Genomic DNA, 26864 nt, shown 5'->3' on the forward strand with positions numbered 1-26864 from the left:
AGCATTTGTTTTTGTATCTAAATACTAGCCTGGCTATGGTTCAGGCATGTCAGTGCTACAAAATCACCCTTTCGAGAAAGGGGAAAGGACTAGCAAAGCTATCTTTCTGTATTAGAGAGGGAAAGAGAAAGGGAGAGATAGACGAAAATATGTTGAGGGCATTCGGCCAGGTGCTTTCCATATATAATCTCTATATTTAATTCGCATAGCTTTCTGTGAAGAGGTGTTAATATCCTCATCAAGTAAGAACACACAGTTGATAATGGGGGGAGTTTTTCTGACAAAGACCCAGCTTTTTTTTCACCACAAGATGCTGGTTTCTCACAAGTTTGAAATATCTGAAATAGAAAGATTCTGCTCTTTCCGTACAACATATATGGCAGTAACTGAAATGAAGCAGCTAAGAATTTGGTGTTTGGAGCAGATATATGTGAAAGCTGATTAGATTTCTGTTTGAACACAAAGACATTAAAATATGCTAATGGGTGATAAAGGTCCCAGAGAATAATAAGAATATTTTAAATATATGAGAAGAGATCTGAAGGAAGGGAAGTACGTTGAAGGCTTTATGGAATAAAGTAGTCATTCCTATCCAGTGCAGTGGCTAATAGAGAACCTAGGTAACAAAGGTACGAGAGATAAATATAATAGACAAACAAAACAAAAAGCATCCCCTTTCCTGTTTACACACCACCCCACTGAAGAAAAAAGAAACAGTCAATGTAAGACAGACAGTGTAAGACTAACAATGTAAGACTATCAGGATGATGCCAGAGAAAATGGTCCAGGAAGACATAAACACTTCTAAAACATTTCAGCTCCTTAAAAAATGAGAAGCTCATTGGTGTAGGTAGATTCATTTGTGCCTGTCTTCCATCATTCCATATTCTAGTCATCGCGCTGGGCACAGATAATAGATTCGCCAAAGATGGATTATTCTTATTTGTAGCTATAGTTCAAGACCATTTTGATCTGCCCCCTTAAACTCAGTTTATTCTTTGTTTCCTAATTGCATAAGTGGTACCTCCTTACCGCTTGCTGCTCCTACCAGAAACCTGGGAGTCACGCTGGATCCCTCCTTTGCCTCACCCCAGCCATCACCAAAATCTGCCAGTTCTAGTTTTTAATCTTTCTCAAATCTGTCCATGTTCTCCAAGACCCCCCACTACTATCCTAATCCAATAGTATCTCCTGCTTGGACCATCACAGTGTCTCCTGACTTCTTAACTTATTACCTTCTTGGTCTTTGCAAGTCATTATCCACACCAGAGGTCGGCAAACTCTTTCTGTAAAGGGCCAGATCATAAATACTTCTAGCTTTGTTGGCCATACAGTTTCTGTCTCAACTACTCAGTCTGCCACTGAAGGGGAAGAGGCCAGAGACTGTATACAAACCAACCCATCTGCCAAACAGATAGCAGCAGGGCTGGTGTTCTGGCCACCGCTTACTGAGGATCCTTGCTCTACAGCGTGGCTAGTAATCCTTCTGAAATGCAAATCTAACCGCTTCTGACCCTTTCGGGAAGCTATTTAATTGCTTCACTGCTCTGCAATAAATAGGCAAAGCGTGGTTTCTTTATTCTGCGTATCTTGAGCCCCTTCCTTCTTGATCATTTTGAGCCAGTCCTAGTGGCCCTATTTCATTCAGATCCATGAAAGCTTCAAGTTCCTTCCTGACTTGGGGCCTTTACACAAGCTGTTTTCCTCTTCCTGGAAAACTTCACTTTCCTGACTCCCACTCAGCCTTCTGTTCTCAGCTTAAATGGTTTCAGGGAAACCTTCCCTATCCTTCCAGACTTAGATTTTTTCTGTTATATCCATACTTATTTCATAACTTCTATCTCACTTTTAATTAAGTAAGTACTTGTGTGATTGTTTGTCTGACATTTAGTTCCTTGTTAGACTATGAAATCTGAGGGTCAGGGAACATGTCTGATGTTTTGACTATCAGTTCTCATCATCAAATCCTGTGCGTTGTATAGTAGTCAGTTAGCAAATATTTGCTAAGTGAATACATTTCTTTTTCTTTTTGTTTATTTTGAGAGAGTGTGTGAGAGTGGAAGCTGGGGAGGGGGAAGAGAAAGAAGGAGAGAATCCCAAGCAGGCTCCATGCTGTCAGTGCAGAACCCTACTTGGGTCTCAATCCCAACAACCGTGAGATCATGACCTGAGCCGAAATCAAGAGTCAGATGTTTAACTGTCTGAGCCACCCAGGTGCCCCAAATGAATACATTTCCATCTATAATTTGTGTCTATAATGTGAAAATTGGTATTAGAGAAACTTGCCAGCTGGAGAATCAAAGTGAAATGGAGATGTGGTAGTGTTTGATTAGTGACCATGAAAGACACACAGGTTTTGCAAGAAAAACTTTTAGGCTGAACGGTATGAAACTGCCTATATTTGGCTATTCTTGGCCTACAGAGAGGGCAATTTCATGTGCCTCAACCTAATACTAAATATTTTGTGTGCCCTCTTTCTTCTAGCTATTTACTTCCAGCACCCGAAGAACTCGGTGGAACTGATGAACATCCACCGTGGGTCACAGTGCCCACTTGGCTTATGTTGCATTGAAATTTGTATTTCATAAGCTCTTGGTGGATGTGAGGTCCTGGAAGTACGAACAAGGGAAGCTGCCAATAGGGTATAAACAAGAAGACAGGTAGCAACAACTGGTAATTGAGTTCATGATAACGAACGATCTTCAGAGCTAGTTGGTCAAAACTATCGGAAAAAATATGAAAAAACCATAGTCTCACATAATTTACATGGACTCAGTTAAATGAAAAGGAACCATGATTTTGCCTATATGACTTTCTGAGAGAATTGAGATGCCAGTGTGTTTCAGGCTGCAGTAGAAAAGATCCCTGGAAAATAATTCAGAGAAGCAAAAGAAGAAAGGATGAAAGCTTGAGTGTGTGCTTATAAAGGACAGACATATAGTGAATTAATTAGTGGAACATGTTATGGGCTGGGTAATAATAGGAAGGAATTATAAACATGATGTAAAATATTAACAACGCCTGAAAGTTCTGGGAGTACGAAGACTCTAACCACTCACGTGCCCTTTTAGCTTTATGATTCATGAAAGGTGTAGAGGGAAGCAAAAAAATAATAAGCTTGAACATATTTGATATACCATATGTGGTATTATGTGTGCTGACATTTGTTCAGTTTGATATCATGTTCCTTAAAAATTTTAAGTAGCAATCTGTGCCATTTTACTGCAAAACTTTTTTCTGTCAGCCTTCACTCTCCTTGTTGTTTTGAATCAATTTCAATTAAGCTTTTGAGCCTACAGCTCCATTGAAGATTACCATCTCTATCACTGTCAGGATCATCAGTACCCACACTGCTAAGTACGATAGTAATTGTTTGGCAGTTGACTTTGTTGACCATGCCTTCTTTCTTAAAAAGCAAATACTTTCGTGCTTGATTTCCAGGACTTGGTGGTTTCTTAATGCTCCTCTTCCCCTATTGGGTGATTCTCCTCTACCCCTTTCACAGTTTGCTCTCCACTTCCCAAACTTAAATATTTAGAATACTCTCGGACTTTGTCCTCGATCTCTTCTTTCCCTGCACACATTTCCCAAGTCAGTGACTTTCAAACTTGTTTCGATCCCTATGCAGTAAAAAACACATTTTCCAACATTGCTGAGTACACACACACACACACACACACACACACTGAATCAAAGTCCTCACAAAACAATGCATTTTGATATATTCTTTACTCTTTTCTATTTCATTAAAAAAGCCTCTTCACACCCACAAGCTTGATTTCACTACCCACTCAATGAGTCACAACTTACAGTTGAAAAAACATTTTTCTAAGTAGGTCTCGTATAGTCTCATGGCTTTAGATGCTACTTTTATGCAGATGATGTCAAAGTATATAAGCAGTTTTCACTTTGCATGGGAGTGTAGGATCATAGAAATGACTGTACAAACTGGAAGCATGCAAAACAATCTTCATAATCAAGGGAACAAGTCACAGTCTTTGAAACTTTTTGTTAAAACGTTAAAAACTCTTTTAGGTTCTGGTCATAAATATAGAGGGAAATGGAAAATAGTAAGCCTCATATTATTTAGTGCACTGTAACTGAAAATTATAGAAATACTGAGAATCAGTGTTTTATTGCTTTGTAAAGAATGAATCAAGAGTAGTTTGAACAGTTATTGCTTGCTTCTTATATAACTTACCTTGTAGAATGAACTAAATGCCTTGGTAAGTTGTAGTGCTGCTTTCTGAATTTGGATCAGCTACCAACATTTTATTCTTTGCACTTTCAGTGTTGTAAAACATCTCCAAAAGTTCCTTTAAAGCTAAATGTTTTGCCAGCATTGCTTCCTCTAGGACCCCTTTATCTTTTTCCTCACCACCGCTTTCCTCATTTATGTAGATACGTTACCCTTCACTAAGTTCCTGTGGCTTCAGAGCTAGAGTCTCTCACATGGAAGCTGTGTCCTTGTAGCTAATATTCCCACAGTTAGCTGTCTCTTCCAGGACTCCATTGGAGTTCAGTTTGAATTTTACTTCCCGCAGTATTACCCTCCATTGCTTTGGTGCAATCTCATCTTTGTTGACCATTTTTCTCTTTTAATGATCTCATTTGTGAAAAGTCATACATGTCTATTACTGTGAGGTAAGAAGGCAACACAACTACGTGCTTTGCTGTCTGGGCATAAACAGAATGACAGATGTCCTGTAGCCAGTCACTAAGAAACTTTAAAAGAAGGGACGTGGTTGGTCACTCATCATGATTCACATCCGTTATTTTAAGGAGTTATTTGTGGACAGAAGGGTTAGCAGTGACACTTGGACTTTATGCAAACACTCACACCTAATACACCATGAAATTTGAGCCATGTTGTTGGGGACTGGTGTTTTTTAGCTAAACCATGGTAGCCAATATTCATGCATATTGGATCGATGCAGAGTGAAGACTGCATGTGTAACCCCAGAGAAGTTCAGACTTCTCTCTGAACTCCAGCATAATATATCTTAACTTTAATTTCTTATAGGTAGTTTGAACTCAATTTGTCTAAAACAGAATCTCTGAGGAGCAGACTGACCAGTCAGTCCTAAAGAGAGGTAGCCAATCTTTGGTTTGGGTCACTTTCATTCCTCTAATGGTCTCATTTGCCTTTTTTTCTGAAGGACCAGATAATAATTATTTTTGACTTTGTGGTCGTGCAAAAACAGCCATAGACAATACATAAGTGAATAGGTGTGGCTTTGTCCTAATAAAACTTTATTTACCAAAAACAGGTGGCCAGATCATGGACTATAGATTGCTAAGCCCTGATCTAGACTATTCCAAAGACTTTTTGGCAGAATCATTATTGAATCACTTTAGACATAGAAAATATGTTTTCGAATAAATCTTCGAACCGAGGAAATAGCTTTCATAATTCCTTTCAGAATATCTACCCTAATTTTACCAGCCCTACGATCATCTACATTTCTAACACATAGCCTGAAGATACACCAGAGACCCATTTCTTTTTACCCGCTTTTGATGGACCTAGGAAAGACCCAGTTATTAACTTTTGTTTAATGTTTCCTCACATTGCAATGAGTATTATTAAGTCAGACTCCTGGCTTTCCTCCTGAAGGAAAACAACTGTGTTCTTTTATTATAGCATTCTTTTTTTCCAAACTAAACTATGCTTTGTGACTTTTTCCAATTTTAGGTTCTTGCAGTGTTCTTTAATTTTGTAATCTTGGTTATGTAACAATCGAAAGGGTAATAATAACTGCATATCACGGGTGAAAGGGATGCTTTTGTATAGAGTCAGAATAAATGCTTTTTAGCTGTGTGGATAGTCGATATTTTTTCAGAGCAACAGCCTGGGATGGTGAGGGTATCTACTTTTGGGATAGGAGAGTCCAAATCTGGATTCTAGTATTGCAACTTGCTGGCAAAGTGACCTTGAACAAGTCACTTTACTTGGTTTCTGTTTTCTCACCTATCAAGTGAGATTATTAATATCAGGTCTGCATCATCTCAGAGGCTTGTGGTAAGGTAAAGTGATGATCAAATATAACAATAGTGTATAAAAAAATACCCCATAAATTGAAGAACACTATGTGAATATAATAAGTTTTTTTTCTGCTTACTTCCTTTTATCTGTGTAGGCTTGGTGTACAATATTTGCTATCTCTTTCTACAGTTTACCAGTATTCTAACAACTGCCAACTTGCATTGTGAGTAAAACCAATTCAACTGTTTTGTTCAATGTGAACCACGTTTGGGAGGGGTGTGCCCTATGCCGTTGTCTGTGGTCAGCCCTGAGCTGGATGGCATGGTCACCATATAAAGCTCTTTCTGTGTCTGAACTTTCACATGTCCTAAGGGCTCGCCTTCCACTGGGGACCTCTCTCATGCCTGCTGCCTCAATACCAGACTTGCTCCCCTTCATGTTCTCCAATCAGGGATGGCTCCCCTGGCTGCGGATGAGAACCTAAGGGTAGTTCATTTTCCTAAGCTGAAGGTGAGAAGCCCCCTCTACTTCCAGCCCAGACCCCTGCCCATCTGTGGATGGAGGTCAGAGATGAAGGACCTTAAACCAGTGGCCTCTACAGACGCTGTGACCAAAGGTGGCTGTAATTCTTGGCATCATGAAAGACTTCCTTGTGTTTGGGAGTTTTGTATCATTATGTAACTTCACCGTTAAAGCTCTTCCATCAAACAGTTTTTCTTCAAGTTAGTGTATGATGCTTTTACTCTACTTAAAATGCCCTTAGACATTTAGTCTGTTTCCTATCAAAACACATTTAAAGAATAACATTACGTTATTATTGGGCCAGAGTTTTCCAAAGCCCAGCCAATTTCTTATTTGGTCTATTTTAGAGACAGTCCAATGTAAAACAGATTTTAATAATTTATTTAATGTGTTTTAATTTTTATTTTATTTTTTTGCACCTCAACTCAAGTGTATTATAGAGGAATTCGGGGAGTAAAAAAACCCCTCAATTTTGACATACAGAAGAATTTTAACCTTCACTAGTTACTATTCTTTATTACTTTATGTATTCAAAATTGGTCTGGTTTGGGAGCTTTGATATCTCAAGTGGTTATTTAAGTTGGACACTGTATAGAAATTTTCACGGTGAGTGACAGACAGCCTAACTCCAGGGAAAAAGAGATATATTGGTTTGCAGAAATGGCAGATCCTAGGATAGATCTTGCCAGCTTCAGGCATGGTTGGATCAGAGTGAAAGTGAGATCTCAAGGACTTGGTCAGGGAGAATGCTCTCCTTGTTGTCTGCTATTTCAGACGGGCACTTCTCTTGGGAAGGATAAGTTCCCACAGAAGTCTTTCATTGAGTCTTCTTGGTCTGACTTGTATCACATGTTCATATCTGAAACAGTTGTTGTAGTCAGAGAGACGGAGTATGCTGATTGGGTGTGGTTCATATGAATTGAGAGTGGAGGAAATCATGGTGCTATTATTACTCAACAAAGGGAATATGAATTCTGGGCCAGCAAAAGCATCAGATGTCCACTTTAGATCGCGTTTAAGTTAGGGATCTTTACTGAGGGTATGGATCTTGAATGAACCAGCTCTATTCTGTCAACCTCCCTGCACCTGAGTTTATTGTTTTCTCAAGGACTGGAAGTGGGTGGGGGGAGGATTAAACTGAATACTTGTTAAATAATAAATTCAGGCAGTCTGCTAGATCTTGGATATATAAATAGAGAAGGCACCGTTGTGGCTCTTGAAGTCATTATGTCTAATAGGAGCCATATAAACATATGAATTTAAGACAATGGAAGATTTACTATGATGTCATCCTGTGCTGGGTATCATGGGAGGAAAGGTATACAGCCAGTCTGGGGGCAGCGAGTGGGGTATGGAAAGAATTCAGGCAAGGTTTTCTGGAGGAGCTAACATCTGAGCTGAATCTTGAAGTCTGAGTAAGTTCTTTTGGATGAAAAAGTGGGGAATGAAGAATCTGGGCGGACAGAACATAATGTGCACACATATGGAGATGTGATAGAACAAAGTGTAAATGGTGAGCTACAAATGATTTAATGTTGTTGAGGATGAAGTATGAGTCAGAGAGAGGCTAGAAGGGGTGGATGAGGGCCAGATATTGGACATCAACATAAGCTACCTAGAGTTTAGATTAAGTTCAAATACAAAATAATTTGAACTTTATCCTGTGAGGGCTAAGGAGATCTCAAAGGAGCTTAGTTAGGGGAAAGGTAGTCTGATGTGCATTTCAGAAGCATCACTCTGGCCATCGTGGGGAGGATGAATGAGGGGAGGGTCAGTTCTGGTAGGAAGTCACCTTAGGAGACTATTTTGATAGACTTAGTGAGAGATGATGAGGAGAGTGAAAGGAAGAATATTCAGAAAGGAATGGATATAAGAAATATTGGCAAATTGTGGTAATTGGATCAATGTAGGGGGTTTGTTTTGCGGTACGGATCTCTTCTAGGTGCCAGCGCTCAGGTTAGGGAGGCCATTTTGGTCTAGCCAAAGCAACAAGTGTATTTAGAAGTACAAAAAAGCCACTGAGGAAAGAGTAGGGGAAATAATTGGGCATCTCTTCTTCTTTATTTGAGGCACAGATATGCTGCACCACGTTTCCCCCTCTATTGATCATTCCATCAACATGTATCTATTGAGCATCTTCTTTTATGATGGTCGCTGTGCTAGGGTCCTCATAATGGACAAAACAGTCACAGTCCCTGCTCCCATGTACCCTACAGTCTAGTGGAGAAGACAAATGGATAATTTGAACAGGAAATTTCAAACATTAGTGTTACAAATCCACGCAAAAAATATGGTCTTAAAAAGATAAGACAGTTTTAATGCAGTGAAAGGGCCCATTCTGGCTTTAAGGCTAATGTGTATTAAGAACTGGATGGCTTTAAGGCTAATTAAGAACTGGAAAGATTCATGCCAGTGGCTGCTACTGGGGCAATATATGGAACTGATTTTGGATTTCTTGTAACTCATGGATGGCAGAGTTCCTAATAGAGTTTCAAGGAGTGTTTGCTCAACGGATGAGCACCAACAGCCAAAAGCAGGGGTGGAGATCCTTAGACTGACCTGTAGTGCAAAGACTTGTCCCTTTAACCTAGGGCAGACTTGGTGCAAGGCACTCCTGACTGAGATGTGTCCTGGTATTTTAAAAGGGCGTGTGTAATTTTCCAAGATGTCTGACTAGTAGTCAGGAAGAGGGCATAAGCTTTCAGAGAATCTGGCTCTTATAATTCTGACTTAGAAAAAAGGAAATAATGAGGAAAACTTCATTTGGTTCATGAGAGGTGTTTTTGGATAAAAAGCCTAGCTTTATGTTTGAAAAAAACAACCAATCAACCAATCACCCCAATATGAACAACTCTAATAAAAAAAAACCCAAAAGCCCAAACCCCAGATAACAACATAAATGTGATTTGTCTCGTAATTGGCAGAAGGTAGCCTTGGGTTGAAGCAACTTTAAACTTGGGTAAGGCAACAGAATATATGAAAAGGGAAATGGGTAAGGTAAAAGAAGAGGAGATAAAGACCAAAGACTTAACTGGGGAAAGGATAGTAGACCATGTCTTTGTTGTTCATCATTCTGATTTATAAGTCAAGAGGAATTCATTTCCTAGTTAAATTGTTAGAAATAAATTATTCATGGAGGAGCCATCTGTGTTCTCTATTGCCGATTTATTCACATAGAAGGAACAATATGTTGTAGCAAAAGTCTGCTGAAACAATTTTTTATGTGACTCATAACACTTTGAAGATATACTTCAGTTTCAAACTTTTATCTTATATCTCAATGTGACAGGAAGTTCATGCTATACTTCTCATTGTTATAAAAAATTCAGAGAGACTACCAACAAAGGATACCGTTACTAGTGAGAATATATGTTTATCGTGGGTGTTAGAACTTTCTATATACCGGGAGATTGGGGCAGCCATCTGATTAGAAAAGGGGAGCAGCTTTCTTAAGATGTACGCATCAGTGTTCTAGATAAAAGAACGTTGAGGTGATGGGGAGCTGGGGGAATAATGAGAGCTAAACCATTCCCCAGATCAGCTCTAGACTGATGGATGAACAAAATGTAATTTGTTTGTTTGTCGAGTTAGCCTCTCTGCTTTCTAGAATTTTTTAGATTTTAATACCTTAGCTCAAAGCTTATCATTTGCATAATACAATTATGCTGTTATATAGCTTCATGTAACACTTCCACATCAGCCTTTCTTGCTTTCTTTAGTTTTTCCTGCTAAAAACACTGGGCTGTGTGTGTTTTTCTCTTTTCACTCTCCGTGTATCCTCTCCAAATTTTCAACATGCATCTCATGCCGTGACGTCTTTAACCAGAAAGGCTGTGTTTTTGTCAGTGCTGAATCACCGGGAGGGAGGAAGAAAGGTGGGTTTAAAGTTAATCTTTGTCATTATAGAACATAACCTTGTCTCTTCACGTATCCAGAAGTCAGATCAGTTTGAGCCATGTCCCTCTTATAATCCAGATGTTGGCCATTGGAAGTGTTATGAAGATAATCATTCGTAGCAGAAATGAACCAAACATTAGTTTCAGAATTCCCCCAGCTACCTGCCATACCGCTCCCAATATGGTTTCTGGAGCAGTGGTATGATTGCCAGGGCTTGGGGAAATGTCACTGGTATCACGGTTCATAGGAACGTGACGGAATAAGCAAGAGTAGATTTCCATAATAATGTATGCACTTAAAGCCCTATGAACTTTATAAGATATCTTCCTCGTACCCTCCCAATTGCATTCCCATATGGTGTCATGACAACCTGCAGCCCTTAGTAAACATGAGAATCAGTGCTGGGAGAATTCCAGGGAGTGCGCGAGAAACTACCACCTCTGCCCCTATTTCTCAAATTGGGAAGTATTTGCCTTGAGGGATTTTGCTCAGGGTCATTTGAGTCCTTAATAAACACTGGTGGTTATTAGTGCTTGAAAATTCCCTCTGAGATTGGGACTTCTCAGTTCCCAGAGAGGCTCTGGTGCTCCTTATCTCATGGACAGCATCGGCAAATGGCAGCAAAAAATTTATGACATAAATCTTAAAAATTCAGTCCTGACAATTTAATCTCAACAATAAAAGAAGGATATAAAATACTGTTATGTTAAAGGAACTGCAGGATATCTCTGGATGGAAAATTCATGGAAGAGGAGTGAAACCTAACAGTGGCACAGCTGTCCCAGAAATCAGAATCCAAGACCTAGGATACTTTCAGGTTCAGGTCTAAGTCTGTTTTGTTTTCCATTGTAACCCCAGAGTCTGGCACATAGTAGACATTCAATAAATACTTCTGTGATTGAATAAATGAAGGAGCTCAGCCAAGTTCACTTAAAGGGGCCGACTACAAAAATGTGGGCACTCGTTGGGGTTTGGATCATTTTGAAGGTTCTCAAGGAATTAGGAGGAAGAGTAAGTAAGAGTCATTGGAAAAGTCTATATAGAAGTCAACAACGAATAGAGCAAAGAGCATTTTCTCAGTGGTTCTTCCTTTTCCTTCTCTTCCTTTTCTTTCATCTTCCCTCACCTTCACTGCCATCATTATCAAGTAGCTAAACTTTTTGGACATTTATTACATGTAAGCCACTAATCTGTTTTTAATAGATTTTAAAAATTGAATCCTCTCAATAATCCTGTATGTAGGTATTCTTGTCATTGCTACATCTGAGTTGAGGAAACCGAGGTACAGAGAATAAATAACTTGCCCAAAGTCTCACAGCTGGTAAATGTTGGAACACAGACAGACATGTAGCCTAATTCCAGGACTTCCACGTTTAACCACTAGGGAGCGGTACTGCATCTTCTTAAGTTGGCAGCCATTTGGGTTTGAAACTAATTAGAAAAAGAAATAACTGCTGATTGAGGTGGGGTATGGAGGGTAATGACAGCCAAGTGGGGGAGACAGGGCACAGCCATTGTTACTGGCTCCTGCTATTCTTTGTTATGCTTGCCAATTCTAGTTCCTGCAGACTTCCTGCTACCCCAGCCATATCCTCTCTTCCTAGCCTCACTGTATTCCCCCCAGTTTTATTTGGTAGCAATTCTCAGTTGCACTAGCCTCGTGAACAGGATGGCTGTAGCAACTGAAGAACAAGATGCTCGTTATTGAAAACTGGATGACATTCTCCAGTTGCTTTGCTTTTTTTCTTCTATTATTATGGTAAGAGCACAACGTGAGATCTATCCTTTTAACAGATTTTTAGAAGTACAGTATTGTTGGGGTGCTTGGGTGGCTCAGTGGGTTGAGAGACTGACTCTTGATTTTGGCTCAGGTCATGATCCCAGGGGCTTGGGATAGAGGCCTGCATTGGGCTCCAAGCTGGGTGTGGAAGCCTGCTTGGGATTCTTTCTCTCTCTCTCTCTCTCTCTCTCTCTCTCTCTCTGCCCTTCTCCCCCACTCGTGCACACACACACACACACACACACATACACACACTCTCAAAATAAATAAATGAACGGTTTTTAAAAAAGAGTACAGAATTGTTAACTCTAGGTACAGTAGATCTCTAGAACTTACTCACTTTGCATAACTGAAGTTTTATACACGTTGACATGGATTTCCCCTACCCCAGCCCTGGCAACCATCATTTTCTTCTTTGCTTCTATTGAGTTAGACTATTTTGGATACTTCATATAATTAGAATCATACAATATTTGTCTTTCTGAGACTGGCTTATTCCACTTAGCATAATGTCCTCAAGATTTATCCATGCTGTCACATATTGCAGGATTTCCTTCCTTTTTAAATTTTTTTTAATGTTTATTTAATTTTGAGAGAGAAAAAGGGAGACAGAGCACAAGCAAGGGAGGGCAGAGAGAGAGGGAGAACAGAATCCGAAGCAGGCTTCAGGCTCTGAGCTGTCAGCACAGAGTCCGATGTGGGGCTTGAACCCATGAACTGTGAGATCGTGACCTGTGCTGAAGTCAGACGCTTAACCAACTGAGCCTGTCAGGTGCCCCAGATTTCCTTCCTTTTTAAGGCTGAATAATGTGCCATTGTATTTACCCACTTTCTTTATCCATTCATCTGTCAACGTTCACTTAGGTTGCTTCCACATCTTGGCTATTGTGAATAGCGCCACAGTGAACATGGGATTGCGATACCTCTTTCTTACAGTCCATACCATAGCTGCATCTTGTGATGTGTGGCACCTAACTGGGACAGGAAATGCCTTACTTCTGTCTGGGGAAGGGAACCATAAGAAGGAGACACTGCTGGCTCTGACCCTGCTGGGAACTAATAAAGACTGAAGCAAAAGGCGACCTCATTTATTACTGGGTGTACTCTTATCCTTCTTACCTGACCCCTTCGTTCTACCACACCTGTAGCAGTGAGCTGCCACACTAAGACACTTTTGATCTTTCATCCAGTGTCCAATGGATTATTGGATGTCAGTACCCTAGAATTTGGATATTCAGGACAAAGCAGAATGGAATATTAAAATTTGATTAAGTGAGGCAGATAGCAAGGTAGTTAAATAATTTCCTATGGTGCTCAGTCATGGGTGTCGAATCCCAGCACTGCTCTTAGTAAGGTGTGTGATATTGAGGACACTATTTAGATTCCCAAACCCTTGGTTTCTTCATCTATGAAATGCAGATGAAAGTAGTGCCTACCTCATAGGATGTGTGTGCATGTGTGATTAATTAATAAATAGAAAGTCCTTGGAACAACCCCTGCCACAGGGTAAGACCTTAGCATGTGCAGGCCATTGTTAATATCACCAAACCTAGGTCTCATACATGGTATAGTTGTGACATGATTAGTCTGTGTTTACCGATGTCGTAATGATAATGCCTACATGTATACCATGAGTTGAAGAAGGATAAGATGAGATGGAGGTGAATAAACATTTGAACATTGCCGTGTGTGTTAATGGGTTCACGTGTGACACCAGAAATGTTGAGCTGCCAATTTTGCTTTCAAGAATACCAGTTTATCTAAGGAGGGATCTAATTCGTTTTGTGACTTCTGTTTGTTAATTTTCATGACTGCCCTTGTTGCTCTGTTAGGTATGTCTTTTCATATTTACACGCTGTGGGGATAAGACATATATAGATCGAAGAAGTGAGTATGAAGACAGGAGAGTCATTGGTAAATAATGAAAGGAGAGTACCAGATATATGAAGGAAATAACTGTACTTCCTACCTTAAAGTTGAGATATGTGATTAAACTATGTAGATAAAGCTGTAAAAGTTTTTGTGCGTTTGCTTTGGTGTCGTGCCATTTCATGAAGGATTTTTTGGGTTGTTTTTTGTTATTTAATTATCTTATCAGAAAAGAAATTCTTTTCTTGCTGGGCTTGGGATGCAGTTATTTATCCTTTTTTTTTTTTTTTTTGAGCGGTTAAGCACTTAGAAATTATGTTTAAATGGCAACTTTTGATATAGATGATTATTTTCACCATTACACTTGAAAACCAATAGCCATTTATTTTGTTTACAAAGAAATGTTTCAATAAGAATATTTTGGACATCGTATCTCACACCATCCAAATACAGGATCTTAAATAACTTTAAAAGAATCCTGAACAAGAAAAATGACAAGGTTTCAATATAAAATATTGTATTGATGTTTTGGGATTGTAGGTATTGTTTACTTGGGGACACATGAAATTAAAGACGATTAATTAATACTTAGTAACTGTCCTTATTTGTTTTTTTTTTAATTTTATTTAGCAGAGTATTTCCATATTATTTTTTTATATAAAAAACACAATGTATTATAAGATCAGAGATCTCTAGTCTTTGTTGGGGAGTGCGTGTATCTGTTTAGTTGCCAACTTGTCCTTGGATGAGATTTTGTTCCCCTCATTGTACTACCCTCTCCTTTTCATTGCAAAAGAAAAGAAAAGAAAGAACACAATAATCTCAAGTGCTTATCTTAGTCCCCAAAGAAATAAATAAAAGAGTAGCAGAAGATGGGTGAGATGGAGTGGGAGATAAAATTAGGATAGGTGCAATATGTAAAAATCTTGAAAGTACTTTACTGGGAGAATTATACACAAAATATGATACTGCATAGCCTATAAGAATCCATGACTATTCATAATTTATTCATAACTACATTAAAAATGTAGAGCCATGGATAATTATTTAATGTATTTTAAAAATTTAAATATTGGATATAAAATTGAGAAAAGCCATATACTTTCCTATAATCTGACTAGTTCTAGAGCAGTATAGGGATGTTTCAAGAAGTCCTGTAATACTCTACCATCCTCTTGTATCTAACATTGGGTTCAGGATACATCAGCAGATATTTTTTTGTTCATGCAGTTTAGCATTTACAGTGAATCTTAGGCCTGAGGCCGTGTAGTGGCCTCCACAATTATACTGTGTGCCTTTGGGTGGGCGGGCACACACGTTGGTTGCAGCAAGCCAACACTAAGAAAAAACACTCAAGTTTCCAAAGAGTCTTTTTGTTATTTGAAAGTCAGTCTCTTGGGGCACCTGGGTGGCTCAGTCAGTTAAGCGGCTGACTTCGGCTCAGGTCGTGATCTCACAGCTTGTGAGTTCAAGCCCCGCATCGGGCTCTGTGCTGACAGCTCAGAGCCTGGAGCCTGCTTTGGCTTCTGTGCCTCCCTCTCTCTGCCCCTCCTCGACTCACACTCTGTCTCTCTCTCTCTCTCTCTCTCTCTCTCTCTCTCAGAAAATAAACATTAAAAAAAATTTAAAGGAAGTCAGTCACTTGCTTTTTCTTTTTCTCTCTATCCCCACTCTTGGTTCTGGAGGTTCCGAAAGGCCCTCCTATACTCAGAGTGCTCCACAGACCAGCAGCAAATGCCGCCCCCCCCCCCCCCGCCCCGACCCCAGCACACACACAAGGGGGCTCATTAGAGTTTCAGGCGGGCCCTCCTCCAGATCTGCTGAATTGGAATCTGCATGTTAACAGGATCTTCAGGTGATTGACAGCCAAATTTGAGGAGCCTGCCCTATGGAATAGGTCAACACTAGGCTGATATTTTTATCTATACACCTAGAAGGATTGGTTAATTTTCCAAACTCACTTAGGCTCCACAGCTCTTTGAAACATCCCAGGACCACCTCGTATTACTGTTGGAAGCTTCTAGCTTCTATATGTTTCCAGTATGGAAGATTGTTTATATTATGTTAATAGCGTCAGTCATGAGCAACCATTTATTGGTTACCTATTGGTTGTGGGCATGGCACAAAATGTCTCAAGCTGTATATTTTCTCACTTAATCTTCTCAACAACTCAGCAAAATAAGTTTTAGTAAGCCAATTTACAGAAAAGAATCCTGAGGCTTGGGGAAGAGGTTATTTGCAAAAGCTTAGATATACCATGTTAGAGCTGAAATTCAAACCCAAGTCTGTCTTCTTTAAGTCCATGCTCCCCAATCCCCTAACTTTCTTTTAAACAGTGCTTTGTTGCTGCCATATTGCTGTGTTCCATTTGCAGTAAGGAAAGGCATGAAATAGTCTATTTATCTGGATCAGGAAACAAGCTTATGTAAGAAATGTATGTTGATATTTATCTGGGCTGCGATTTCTCTCTTTCCAGATTCTGACTTCTAAATGTCTAGTACAAATTCCTTAAGTCTGTAAGATCTTTGTATAGTTTTGCGAACTTTTTTTTGCAAATGTGAGGGAAGAGAACTCATACTTTTGTTTAAATCAAATTTTAACAAAAGCTCCAATGACTCATAAATTAAGAGCTATCATCCTACTCAGTCTGTATCCCACTGACCCTCACCATTGGAATTCCCAATTTTCGGCTAGCATCATTGAACTCATTCTTTCTTAATCCCAGAAGGGCATCAGGATCATCTCAAGATCTTTAAAAAAAATACAGTTGCTCAGACCTCTTCTCAGACCTCTTGAAGTATGATCTTTGGGACTGGCACTCAGAAATCCGTATTCGTAAGAAGCCCACAACTGATTCTTACCTAGAGAGCAGTTAGTCAGCAGTGTTTTCTTTAACAACTTTGAATAAAAGGGGATACTTCACGCATGCCCTGGTATGGAATAATCTCCCGGTGGGAGACCTAGAGGAGACCCAGCCCTCCCACAAGGGAATCATCACCACCTAGTACAGGCTTTCTAAGGTGCTGAGGCGTGCAGAGAGATCTGGAGGGCTCTGTTTTGCTCCTTACTCTCTAAAGTATACTCTCTTTTATTGCCCACTGCTTCTGATACTAGTGTGTGTTTAGCGTTGCCAGCCTTTAGTTATGATTGAGAAAATAACAACCTGAAGATGTTTTGATAAGTCCATTTGACCTTTGAGTTATCTTCTTCCTGAGAAGAAGGAAAAGAAAGTTCCAAGGAGTTTCTGGGAGGAGATTGTTCACCTGCTTATTAGCAAACTGAAGTTTTTCTCCATTTATCCGTGTCTGCTAGAAATGCTTGACATTTTCCACCCACATAGGTTCTGATGACATCACTTTCACTATCACCTTTGGAGTAAGATGGGCTGCTTTTTCATGCGCATGCAGAGTGGTGATTGGTGGATACGGACTTGTGTTTTTCCATTACTTTTTTGTAATCTTGTTTTAGTTCACGATGATGATCTGCCATTTTCTCTTTGTTCCAGAGAACTGTACAAGCTGTCAGGTAACATTTATTGAGAACTACAATTTGTGTAGGGCAAGTTTAGAAGCTCAGACACCAATAGTTTGTCAAAGAAAAGCTATTAGGCTCTGTTTCTGTGGAATCCTAGGATCTGAGGTCATCCAGTCCAGCTTCTGCAGCATGGCTTCGAGATGGCTCTGTGCCTTCTAGGGGAGTTGATGACTTCACAACAGCCGTTCTGGCTTTCAACAGCTTGAGCTGAAAGAAAGTCTGTTCTTTAGCTGTGCTAAATACTCTCTCTTTAGACTTTCTAGTCACGATTCCAGTTTTGTCTTCTGGAGCTTTGCAGAATTGTCCAAACCTTTCCCCTCACAACAGCCTTTGGGAACCCGATGCTGCACCTAAACTTCTCTTCCCAAGCTACAACATGACTCCTCATGGACAGTATTTTCTAAAATGGACACATTAATCACAACCACATATGTTAGTGAGAGAGCCAGCAAAGACTGAATTGTCATCATTTGCTAGAAACCAGGTCCATTTATGTTTTCTTTCCCTGTCTTCTGGTGCCAGTTCATTGAACTCTTCTGTTCTTGGCCCCTTAAATATGTTAATCTTCACATTTTATTTTATATAATAAAAATACTCGTGAAAGACAAGAGAGCCTTTAAGAGTTATGTAAAATACAATTACTTTTATTTTTATTTTTTTGATTAAAAATTTTTTTAATGTCTACTTATTTTTGAGAGAGAGAGAGAGAGAGAGGAGAGAGAGAGAAAGAGAGAGAGAGAGAGAGGAGAGAGAGAGAAAGAGAGAGAGAATGAATGGGGGAGAGGAAGACACAGAATCCAAAACAGGCTCCAGGCTCTGAGCTGTCAGCACAGAACCCGATGTGGGGCTTGAACCCACGAACCATGAGATCATGACCTGAGCCAAAGTCAGATGCTTAACTGACTGAGCCACCCAGGTGCCCCAAAATAAAATTACTAAAAGATGCTTTAAGGTCCAGAATCCATTTTCTGTAAATACTTGCACAAAGGCATTCTGATAAACATTTGATGTTATAGATATAACTATTATAGTACTTTAAAAATAATTCTGTCTCTCCTGGTGATTAATATCTGCAGAAAGATTTCATGATACTGCATCATTAAAATAATCTCTGCCTTATCTGATTTCTATATTAAAATTTGTTCTATGTTCATGTCACAATGCTCTTAAACAAATCAAAGATTTTTTTGAATCTAAGACTTTTCTAGTTAGCCTTTCTTTAGATAGTAACTATAAAAAGTTTCATATTACTAATTTTAAATAATCAATTTCTGTGATTTTTAAACTATGGATTTCTGTGAGTGGGCACGGGAATTATACTGCCTTTTTCATTGTGAAGATAGACTTGAAGGTCAAGACAATAGGAAGAACAGAAGAAATTTTGAATACCTGGAATGATAAATTTTTAGAAAAACTACTTCATAGGTTAAAGTAAATTTTTTTCATTGATTTATTATAATTAGCGTTACACCAAAGAGTGATATAATCCAGTCAATCAGTAACTGCTAGAATAAATCACTCAGCCCCCCCCCCCCCCAAAAAAAAATTTCTCTACTCTTCTCTTCCTTTCCTTCTCCCTGGAATGAATGGGTAATGGTGCAGTGCTTTAGTAAAAAGCTCTATCTCAACAGAAAAAAACTCAAACCTCTTAATTCTTACTGCATAAAATGAAACATAATGAAAGTATGGTAGATGCTAGCCTAAAAAAATATATAAATATAAATAAGCAAAAACACACATATTTAAACAAATCTATGTGTGTGTTTGTTTTTGTTTTTGTTTTTTTGAGAGAGAGAGAGAGAGAGAGCATGTGCACGTGCCTGCATGCGAGCTGGGGAGGGAGACAATCTTAGGCAGGTTCCTCTTCCAACTTGGGGCTCCATCTCATAACCCCAGGATCACAATCCCGCAAAAATCAAGAGTCGGAAGCTTAACTGACTGAGCCAATCAGGTGCCCCATGGTTTTATTTCTTATAATGTGTTTGAAAATCCTTCAGATTTCTTAGACCTCAGATTCTGCTCCTGGAGAACTGGTGAAGAAACTGTAAACCATATATTCCAAATGATTGCTCTCCATATGCAGTGGTGTGTGTAGGCTTCAACTGGTTTATGAGACCTATTTTTAATTTTCAGGAAATTTGTGAGCTGACCTCACATTGATAGCTTCAGATTGGCCATGATGGGTGTATTTATACCATGGAAATTGGCAAAGAGCTCAGAGCTGGTTGTTAAACATTTACTTGCTCATCATTGAATATGGGTATTTATAAAAAGTTTCTAGGATACTGGTATAAAAACAAATGTTTTAATTTAAAAAATTAAAGGTATATGTTAATATTGGGAACTCTGACATTGTTTTTATAGACTTGTAAGGCTAGGAGTATCTTCTGCTCTTTTGTTTGTCCGTCTTTCCTCAGGATCTTACTAGACACACGCTAGATGTCATTTGTAAGAGAACTTTAAAATTACATGTTATGGCTAATGCATAACTAATATTTTCAAAAATAATTCTGGAATGCATCTCTGCAGAAAAATTCTGTAATGCATTCTCTTTTGGCTGCCCATTAAAAATCAGATGAAGTAAGATTTTACTTTCAAGATGTCATGTAAATTTAGTTATTTTAAAATAGGACTATGAAGGAGGAAGCAAGGGGAGGTAATATAATCTTCCATACTCTGTGTTGTCTTCTGCAACTGATTCGTTCTTCTTTTGCCCTTCTTTGGTTTATTTTCTTGCCTTCCTTCTTTATTCTCCCTTCATCTTACCCGTGGAAGAAGAATCTATTTTCATGTCTATACCCACCCTCTTCCGTTACTTATTTGACCCTTGGAGATTTTTTTAGGAATATGTTCAGCATTTTTGGCTGCTAAAATGTGCTAAAACGTGAGCCAATTAATGACATATTTATTGACAAGTTTTAGGAAACTTGCAGGGTTCATTCTGTGAGAATGATTTGCAAGCTATAATATGTTAGAATGTCAAGCAAGTGGAAACAATTAGTAGCACTAATGTCTTAACCCCAGGTTTACCACTGAGAGAGGGAGATCATTGATGAAAAGGCCCATCTGTTCCAGAGATGGTTCCAACTTGCTTGCATAGCCATTTGTAAAGCAAATCAGTTCAGAGATTATACTGCCTGTATAGCTATTTATATATCTATTTCTCAAAATCGTTGGTTTTGTGCACATTTTACCATGTTTTTGAGATATAAGACTTTATTTTTGGATACTATAGTTATTCAGCAATGTGTTTAGTATATTACACGCACCAGGAACATGTATTTTGAAATTGTTGCCAGCTCTAAGAATTGTGAAATCAGTGAGTTAAGTATACCTTTCAGATGAGTTAGTGGACTTAACATTTTGGCAATAATTTGATGTTGGAGGAATAGATTCAGCTCAGGATGAGTTTCATTTCTATTTACAGAATGAAAGATGGTAGAGTTCTGTTACTAGAATCAAGTTCTTTCTTAAAATACTCTTAACCTACTTATTTTTTTCTAAATAATGATGCTACACTTCTTACATAGAGTTTCACGGTTTACCACCTATTTTCACATTTACCTCATTTTTCCATTAGATATCTGTCCTCTGCTCTTTTCTTCCCACGTAGAAGTCATTGAATTATTGACTCTAAGATTTGAAAGGGCCTTACAAGTCATCTGATCAAGTCCTCTACCCAAGTGGTCAGCCTGTCAGCTGTTTCCAAGAGGAGAAAATATTAGAGACAGACAGGGTGACCATTGGGTCAAATAAGGTAGTAAAAGCAGAATTTCTTTTTTTGTGAGAAAGGCGGACAGTATGATTTCTTTACTTTTACCCCTTTATTTGATGATGATGATGATGATGATGAATTATTTTGGCTCAGCCTACTGAGCCTGTGAACTTCCGGTTTAGAGGCTCTCTGGTCACTTTAAGGCCATCAATTCCTACCATCCGGGGCCTTTGTCAGTCTGTCAGCTTCAACCTTTACCCATGGGCCAAGCCTAAGGCGTGTGACTTTCTGGGATTGTAAAATACTTGTGTTTTATTTCTGCAGCAATTGATATTTCTTCAAGTTTTTTTCTTTTCTTTTCTTTTTTTTTTTTTAGTGATTTAGTTATTTCAAATCACATTAATAAACAATTGGAACAAATGAAGAGTTAAAAGTACGGAATGTAAAAATCGTTTGCCTGCTCCAGTTTGAAATTTATTTATTTCTGACTTCAGTAAATCTTTGGCTCTTATTTTAAAATGCTTATCAGTTATTCTTCTCTTGTTGTGATGAGGATACAAATCCAGGCAGGTACATTGGTTGTTCTGTGACGCAGATGGAAAAGACGGAAACCCAGCCAGGCTGGGGCTTGGTTTGTCAGGTGATTATCTTTTAATCGTGGCTTGATCGATGACTGTATGCCATGTGAAGTCACTGGAAAAGTGATGGTTACGTGAAATTGTGGAAAGATTGATGCAACAGGGGGAACTGTGCTTCCTGAGTCAATGCAATTGGCAATTTGGCAAATTGCGCAAATATGATTCCTCAGCTGCAGGATCAGGAACTCAGGGTAATCACTGTGTAAAAAGGAAAATGAATTCGCTAGCGAGTGCAGAAGGTAAGATGAATGTAAAATCAACCATCTCCAAGTGCACTAAGAGTAGTTCTGCCGCCTTGGCTTCCCGCTGCCAGGAGAGGGATGAGCTAACACCTGGGTGTGTGTGCGTTACCAACTGTGTCCACAGGAGATGATACACCTGCTAAACCTGGGATTCGTTCTGTATGGACACCGTAAACAGGCATGCACACGTCCTCCATTTCACAGCCCATTGTTAACTCCGGCTTTAGAGCCACAGAAAAGAAAATGAAGTGTTGATGAAAAGCCGTCAGTCCTCCCGTAAACAAATGCAAGGTAAACGGACTTAGAGGGGCTTATTGTAAGTTCAGAGTCTTCAATTTTATCTCTGTTTCCAAATGAAGGATTCTGAAGGCAAAGCCTCTCCAGGACTCTTTGTTTAGACTTTACAACAAAAATAGTCTTAGGGAGTTCTTGCCTAGAGGTTTTGTGGTTCTCTTGTGACCATGGAGATTAATCTTCTTCCTGGGAAATCAGCTGTTCACAACACTGCTGCTTTCATTCCCAGAGAATTTCCATTCCCGCCTGGGAATGTCGGATACAGCAACAAGCATTGAGGTCTCTAAATATTGCCCCCAGGTCACGAACTCCCTGACCCTGTCTCAAGTCCCTTTCAGTTATTCATTTTCCTCCTCACTGTGCCAGAAAGTTTTCAGGTGGCCACAGCCCAGCTGCATCTCAAGGGCACTTTCTGCTGTTGGTGATACTGCTGGGAGGTTGGGAGTGAAAAGCAAGACCATTCATTTATTCATTTACTCATGGATTTATTTAATCAGTATTTATTGTGCTCTTGTTGTGTTTCAGGCTCTACGTTGGGTAGGAGTAGTGCACTAGTGAGCTAAAAGAGACGCCATCCCAAGACTGACAGACCGTGTAGTCTGGGGGTGCAAGATCAAACAATCACACTGATTAATGTATATTTTCACACTGAGGTATTAAACATAACGGAAGAACTGGAGTTAGACTAGAGATACTCTGAGGAGACCATAGTTTTCCATGACTGGAAGAATGTGAAGGCAGAATGGGTGTGAGAGAAGTAAAGAGGCCAGAGCCCCAGTGAAGGAGGTGCCTATGGAGACTAGGGAGGTGCAGCAGGCAGAACCACAGGGAAATTAAAGCCCTTGTAGAGAATTTTGGTCTTTATGGTGAAAACAAATGGGAAGCTAGTTTGCTGATGGGTTTTAGATGGAGGAAACCCAGTGGGGGTTGTGTCATGAAAAGATAATTTTGGCAGTGGGAGGGAGAAGGGCCATATAGGTGGCAGGGATATTCCTTCCACTTTAGAACCTTGAAGCTGGTTGGTTATGTATCCAACATTTCTTCATCGTTGCCTCACTGCCGAATACTGTTTGTGTGCACATCTGTGTCCTCCTCCAGACCCTACATTCTTTGAAGTTCGGGACGCTCTTCTATTGGCTTTCGGGTCTCCTGTAGTGTCAGACACCAGTTTTGCATATGCATCCAACAGATGCTTTATTTAAATATTTTTTTTATACAGATTTTTTTTTTTCAACGTTTATTTATTTTTGGGACAGAGAGAGACAGAGCATGAATGGGGGAGGGGCAGAGAGAGAGGGAGACACAGAATCGGAAACAGGCTCCAGGCTCTGAGCCATCAGCCCAGAGCCTGACGCGGGGCTCGAACTCACGGACCGCAAGATCGTGACCTGGCTGAAGTCGGACGCTTAACCGACTGCGCCACCCAGGCGCCCCTAAATATTTTTTTAATATTTATTTATTTTTGAAAGAGAGAGACAGTGTGAGTGGGGGAGGGGCAGAGGGAGAGGGAGACACAGAATCCGAAGCTGGCTCCAGGCTCTGAGCTGTCAGCACAGAGCCCGACACGGGGCTCGAGCCTGCAAACCGTGAGATCATGATCTGAGCCGAAGTCAGCACTTAACTGACTGAGCCACCCAGGCGCCCCCAACAGATGCTATATTTAAAAAGTGTGGCTCTTCTTCATCTCACAAGACACGTCAGTAAGCTTAACACAGCTCTTCTGTATTCTGGGGATGGCATTATCTAGCAATCTAATTTGTTCCAGAAGACAGTGGAAGATAAAAATACACTTGCCTTTTTCTTTTGCTAAGTCACATGTGCCTTGAATTCCATTTCCATACATTAATGTCTTCTAGAAAATGACCTTTACAGTTCTCTCTTCACGTCAAACTAAAGCATTGCTATTGTCATTATTATTACTATCTCCTCATAAATATAAGAGACATTTTAGGGGAGATTTGCTTCTCAGAGAAATTTCCTACAGAGTTGAAGAAACAAAATCACATCGGAAATTTCCTGACTTTGAAAACCAGGCGTTTTTGAGGCCATAAGGGTGGTAATGCTTGTGTCAGAGCCTAGAGAGCAAGTTCTTTGCAGAAGCATTCAGATTCAAATATAAAATATACTGTGATGACCAAACACACACTGGGGGGCTAAGCGAGTATGAGTTTGCTATTTCTCCTTTAAATGAGTAAATGTGTATACATATATGTGTATGTGTGTGTGTATGTACATATATATATATATATATACACACATTTTTTTTAACCAGAGAAGTAATACAAAATTTCAGTGAGTTAATCTATCTTATCTTATCTATATCTTACCTATATCTTATATATCTTATATATCTTATATATATGTATATATATATCATGATATATATATATACACATTTTTTTTTTTTAACCAGAGAGGTAATACAAAATTTCAGTGAGTTAATCTACTATTTTGGGTTGTGGGCCAAGCTCTTCGGAGTGACTGAAGCCTCCAGCAAAGCTGTGCTTAGGTGAGGGGCAGGACCAGACTGCCTCCCACAGTGCAGTCTTCTCAATAACTTTGTCAAAGAGGCTTGTAATCTTCCCCTGGCTGTTTGATCTCTATTTTCTTTTGTAGCGGACTGCTACAGTTTCTTTTGTGCCTCAATCAGATTAATATCCAGTAGGGGAAGGTATAAAGCACATGAGTTTGACAGAAAGGAAGAAGGTTATTATGACATTTGAAATCAGAAGCAAAGAAAAGATCTCTTCTCATATACCTTGTGGGCAAGTCCCTGGGGGTAGTTTTATTAGCGACTTTCACTGAAAGTAAAAAAATGAGGGGCATATAAATAGCACTGATCCTGCTCCTGCCTAGATTAAGATTAGCTTAAGTGCGGGCTGAAAGGTCACACAAGGGCATGGTTCTCTGTAATAGGTAATCATTTAAATCACACACTCAGGAATCTCATGCAAAGGATGTTCAGATAACATATTTCCAGAAGAAAAATATTTCCAGCTTTTCTTTTACCAGGGGTGAGAAGTTCTAGTTGATTTTGTAAGTGGGAAAATTCTTTCCACTGCAGAAATTGGGCCTGGGGGAAGGATAAAGCAGAAGGGAACAGAACAACAGGATTAATTAAGATCATTTGCTGCTCTGCTCCACAATTTTATTACTCCTCCTAAAATGCAATGGAGAGCAGCAGAAACGGGCCACAGTGATTTGTGTTTGAATTCTGAGCCCTTCAGCAAAACGTATCCTCTATGGGCTGCATTTGTGCAAGAAGAATGGCAATAAAAATATCTGTCTTTCCCATTTTAGTGGGCTTTTGTAAAGAAGAAATTAGATTATGTAAGGAAAACACCACACTTGTTATTTGCCAGGCACCGTTCTAAGCATTTATACTCATTCTTTCACTTGGTTCTTAAAATAATCTTATAGGTAGACTCTATTCTCTCCTTTTATAGGGAAAACAGAGCCACGGAGAGCCAAAGTAACTTGCTCAAGGCTGGCCAGTAAGTCTTGGTGCTAGGATTTGAACCCATGCACTCGGGTTCCAGAAGTTCATGCTTTTAATCACTCGGATTAAAAAGAGGAAAAACAACAACAACAACAACAACAACAACAACGACTCTTAACTAAATGAGAAGACCAGTTTTTGAATCCTGGCTTCATGGGCTGTGTTACTGTGGTCAGGCCTCTTAAGCACTCTGAACTTCAGTTTGCTCATCATAAAATAACACCTACTTTTAGATGTTTGGTGAGGACTAAGTAAGAAAAAAATGCAAAGTTCAGTTTTCAACCAATAGGAGGCATGCAGTATATTATTATTTATTGAGGGTGGGATGGTATATTTGTCTGCTCGGGTTGCCCTAATAAAATACCGCTGACTGGGTGAACAGTCAGAACAACAGAAATCTATTTTCTTACAGTCCCGAAAGCTGGAAGTTCAAGGTTAAGGGACAAGCAGGGTTGATTTCTGAGACCTCTCCCTGGTTTTCAGGTAGTCTTCTCGCTGTGTCCTCAAATGGCCTTTCTCCATGCACCTGGGGAGAGAGAAGAGGGATTGCTGGTGTCTCTTCTTGTTGTTGAAAGGATTAGGGTCCCACCCTTATGATCTCATTTAACCTTAATTATTTCCTTAAAGGTCCTGTCTCCAAATATAGTCACATTGGAGATTAGGGCTTCAACAAATGAATTTGGAGGAGACACAGTTCAGTCCTTATCAAGCTGGTAAGCTGGGGAGAGAGAATTGGAAGGAAAGAAGCATTTGGAGTATTTTTGATATTTAAAGTAGATTTCTTAGGTAGCAATTCGGGAGGCAGAAGAAACTGTCAGCTATGTGTAGTAAATTAGGAGATATACAATATACTCATAACTGTATGCCATTTGTATTCCATTTGGAGCT

At 39.4% G+C, this 26864-nt stretch overlaps 1 protein-coding gene across 1 annotated transcript in view; it reads left to right on the forward strand.

The window, feature by feature from the left end:
* Window positions 1–26864, forward strand: part of CPE (carboxypeptidase E) — a 114709-nt gene that overhangs the window by 53945 nt on the left and 33900 nt on the right. The gene's annotated exons all lie outside the window — the stretch shown is intronic.

Source organism: Lynx rufus, unplaced genomic scaffold (assembly GCF_022079265.1).
Source record: "Lynx rufus isolate CCGP_SWC_20201006 ecotype Redwood Valley unplaced genomic scaffold, mLynRuf1.p SCAF_3, whole genome shotgun sequence".
In the NCBI taxonomy this organism is placed as follows: domain Eukaryota; kingdom Metazoa; phylum Chordata; class Mammalia; order Carnivora; family Felidae; genus Lynx; species Lynx rufus.